We start from the raw sequence: 4,784 nt of genomic DNA, 5'->3' as shown, positions 1-4,784 counted from the left end.
CAGCAGTGCACAAGAGTTCCAAGTTCTCTACATCCGTGACAGCACTTGTTATTACTTATTTAATTCTCTGCAGTGCTGGTGATCCAATCCAGAGCATCCCACATGCTAGGCAAGTGGTGTCTACCACTGAGCTACAACCCCAGTCCATTTTCTGTTTTGTGATAGCAGCCTTCCTAACCGATTAGTACCCCATTATGGTTTTGATTTGTATTTCCCTAATGATTGTGGTGGGGATTTGGCTCAGTGGTGCAGCTGCCTGCTTTGCAAGCGCAAGGACCGAGTTCCATCCCCCTTACAAAACAAAAAAAGACCGAGCATAGCTAATGACTAGTGATGCTGAGCTTCTTTTCATGTGCTTATTGATTATCTATACATCTTTTCTAGGGAAATGTCTATAGAAATCTTTTGCTTCATTTTTCTTTTCTTTTGGTACTAGGATTTGAACTCAGGGTCTTTGCTGAGCAACATTTCAATCCCTTTTTTCTTTCTTTCTTTTTCTTGAGACCGGGTCTTTTTTTTTTTTTTTTTTTTTTTTGGAGGCGGGTTTTTTTTTTTTTTTTTTTTTTGAGACAGGGTCTCATTATGTAGTTGAGACTGAACTGGGACTCACTGTGTAGTCCAGGCTGGTCATGAACTCACAGCGATCCTCCTGCCTCAGCCTCCCAAGTGCTGGGACTAGAGGTGTGTGCCGCCATGCCTGGCTTTTTTTTGTGTGGGGGGGAGACAGGGTCTTGCTATGTAGGTCAGACTGGCCTTGAATTTATTATATAGCCCAGGTTGGCCCCAAACTGGTGATGATCCTCCTACCTCAGCCTCCCAACTGCTGGGATTACAGGCTTGTACCACTATGCCTGGTTTCTGGTTATCATTTATATTCCAGTTAATATTCAAGATATTGAAAATACAGAGAGATAGAGAAAAAAAAAGAAAATACAGAGAAGGATTCTAGTCTCATGGAAGCTCAGTCTGGGGTAAAGACTGAAGGGATACATTAAAACAACTTAGCCCAGTGTGATGGCACATGCCTATAATCCCAGCACAGGTTGAGGCAGAACTGAAAATTCAAGCCCAGCTTGTATAATTTAGTGGCTTAGGGAAATGCTGTCTCAAAATTAAAAGAAAGAAAGAAAGAAAAAAAAGGTTAGCCTACCAAACAAATAGCAACAACGAATACACAAACCTTTATACAATGGTTTATATAGTGAGAGATGCCTCAAAGAAGATAAAACGATACCAAAATAGACATGACTGATGGACGAAAGGAATCTGTCATAGGTGAGGTAGTTGGATAAGACCTCTGTCTCAGAAAGTGGCATTTGGGCTGATGATAATAATAGGGAAGCATGCATCCAAGTGGAGCTCATCCAAGGTGAAGGGCAAAATCAGTGCTATGGCTGTAAAGTGGGGTAACAGTGACCAAGGGAGCACAGACAACAATATGATCAGTAGGCATGGCCCAGAACAGTAAGGTTCACAGGGTAAGGCAAAGCTCATGGATTTTGCTATAAGTATAATATGAAACTGGCCAGTTTCAAGCATGAGAATCATAATATCTCAATAATATTTCAAAAAGATCATCCTGGTTTCTTGTAACGAATGAATTATGGGATGTGATGAAAAACAAGGTTCCAATGAATAAATATTCTACAGACCCTTCTTTTGTGCCACCCTCAGGCAGTTCACCCTTCACATTGCGAAAGTCATTTAGTCCTCTGTGTTTCTATGTTTATAGCATTACTTGGACACTGGCAATTGGGGTCTTCCTGAACAGACTGAAACTTGGTCCACTCTAGCAATTTCCTCTAATTGCATATAACTAGTGTGCTAGTTCATGTATAATGACAATCCCAAATTTCAGAGTCTTAAAACAACATATGGTATGTCTTTCTCATGCTACATGCTCTGCTGATCGGCTAGGGTTATCTATTCTGTCATCCCCACTGCAGACCAAGGCTAATGGAGTAACTCCCAGGTAGAGCAGTGCTAGTAGCTGTGGCAGAAGGAGCAAGAAGACATCCAAATGTCACACTAGGATTTAAAGTTTCTTCCCAGAAGTGATAAATGTCACTTCTGCCCATATTTCAAGCTAAAATTCTCTAATTGTTTTTTCTTCTTCTTTTTTTGGGGGGCGGGTACTGGGGCTCGAACTCAGGACCTTGTGCTTGTGAGGCAGGAATGGTGCCATTGTGCTAAATTCTCCAGCCCATTTTTTGGCATTTTGAGCAAAGGTCTCACCACATAGTTCAGTTTGGCCTTGAACTCACTATGCAGCCCAGGTTGGCCTCAAATCTACAGTGATCCTTCTGTCTCAGCCTCCTGAGAGCTGGGGTTACAGGTGTGCACTTCCATGTCTGGCTAAAACAATTCATATGTAGTAGTCACTTCTAACTTCAAAGGTGTAAGGAAGAGAAATTATAGCATATTCCTGGAAGTTGGGATAATCAGAAATATTTGAGAATAGTATAAATGATCATAACAACTTCTAAGATAAATATCTGTCAAAGATGTCCAGTTTGTATAACTTTGTATAGCACTTGATTTGATTCATCTCCATATATAAGAAATGATTTTGCTCATTCTTACTAAGCACATTTACTGTAAACCAGGCATAGAGGTGCATAACTGTGGGAGGCGTGGCTGGAGTACTGTAAAGTTCCATCTCAGCCCAGGGAATTTAGTGACAGTGAGACTGCATCGCAAACAAACAAACAAAAAAAAAAGGCAGGGGCTGGAGATATAACTCAGTGTCAAAGCCTTGGGTTCAATCCTAAGTAGCACACACAACACACACACACACACACACACACGTGAAATTTAAAATTTATTATGTAGGCTTATAAACCTTTGATTTATATGGTAGAGCCATATAAATCACAAATTTTGTATTTTACCTTCCAGTTTTTTTTTTTAATGGGTCTAGCTAGGTTGCTCAGGCTGGTCTTGAACTTGTGGGCTGAAACTATGCTCTTGATCCTCCTACCAAAGCCTCCCCAGTGCTGAAGCAACAGGTGAATGCCACTATACCTGGCTAACCCTCTAGTTTACTAAAAAATTATATATATTTGAGATATGCAATGTGATGATCTAATATAGGAACACTCTGAAAAGATTAGTACAATCAAGCTAATTAACAAATCTACCACCTCATATACTTTTTGTGTATAAAAATCCTAACAAATTTCAATATTCACTGTAGTCATCATGCTGTATTAATATATTCATTTATTTGTTGTTGTTATTGTTTTGATTTGGAGGTTTCAATATCTAGTTCAGACTGGCCTTAAAAGTCACTATGTAGCTCATGCTGGCCCCAGACTCAAGGTGATTTTGTTGCCTCAGCCTCCCAGAATGCTAGGATTACAGATCTGTGCCACCAGGCCTGGCTGTATTTATCTATCTTATAAGCTAAAGCTTGTACCCTCTGATCCCCATTTTTCCATTCCCCATTTCCTTCTCCATTCCTCGCTCCTGGCAACCACTAATCTCTGCTTCTATGAGCTTGACTCTTTTTGATTCCACATGTAAGTGATATCATATAGTATTTATCGTTCTGTGTTTGGCTTATAATAGCTTAAAGTTTTCTAGGTTCATCCATGTTATTACAACTGGCAGGGTCTCCTTCTTTTTTGCTTTTTTTTTTTTTGAGACAGGGGCTCACTATGTAGTCCAGGCTGGCTTTAAACTGGTGGTGATTCTTCTGCCTCAGCCTAAGTAGTGGGATTATAGCCATGTGCCACCGTGCCCAGCTTCCTTCTTTTTATGACTAAATAATATTCTTTTGTAATATGAGTTTAGCATTCAGAAATAAAAGGTATGCTGGTATCTTTTACAATGCAATATGTATTGCACTGGCATCTCACAGAGATAGTAAGAGTTGAACTACTGCACGGGTAGAGGAAATGGGAGGTACGGACTGAATTTAAAAGATGTTTAAATGTTGGAAACAACAGAACTTTGTGAGCAATTAAATATGGAAAACAGATGAACATAAGCAGTTGAGGACACTGTAGGTTTGTAGCCTGAGGGACTTAACAGCTTGGTGGTGGCATTGGGCATTTAAGGAAATGCAGTAGCAGCCTGGGTGTGGGGTGAGGAGACAGATAATTAGTTTAGGTTTGAAAACTGAGTTTCAGAGGTCTATGGGAATTTCTATCCAGCTAAACCATTCACTCACTCATTCATTCATTCATTGGCACTAGTGATTGAATCCATGAAGCGCTCTGCCACTTAGCTACATCCAAAGCTCTGCTTGTTAACGGTAACTGGTGAAATGAGAAGAAAAGAAACTTCTGGAAGGAGACTGAAATGGAGGGGATTATCTTAAACACTGTTATATAACTGAGGGCAGAGTGAGTTTTGAGGGTTTCTTTACTGTGTCCTTGAAGTGCAGGCACAGGTACCTCTTTAACCTGTAAGCCTGTTCATGTCGCCATTATTTTGTTGAAGTAATATCTTTAGTTCAGCATTTTAACATTAAGGAAAAAAAAAAACAAAACAAAACCTTGAAACGAAGACAGAGGTAATGTAAAGATAAGTCTTGCAACAGATGGGCAACAGTCACCAAGAAGTCTAAAAAAAGACCTTCAGTATGAGAATCTGTTAGTGTGCCTCTAGCACTGTCTAGGGGAGAAACAAAATAGTGGAGGAAAAAATGTTTCAAGAATATGTCGCTGAGGGCTGGGGGTTGGGCTCAGTGGTTCTGCTGCCTGACTTGCAAGTCATGGAACCGAGTTCAATCTCCAGTACTAAAAAAAAAAAAAAAAAAAAAAAAAAAAAAAAAAATT

This window comes from Fukomys damarensis, unplaced genomic scaffold, assembly GCF_012274545.1.
Source record: "Fukomys damarensis isolate Sample0158 unplaced genomic scaffold, DMR_v1.0_HiC HiC_scaffold_17, whole genome shotgun sequence".
Classification (NCBI taxonomy): Eukaryota; Metazoa; Chordata; class Mammalia; order Rodentia; family Bathyergidae; genus Fukomys; species Fukomys damarensis.
Note: the sequence above shows the minus strand (reverse complement) of the source record.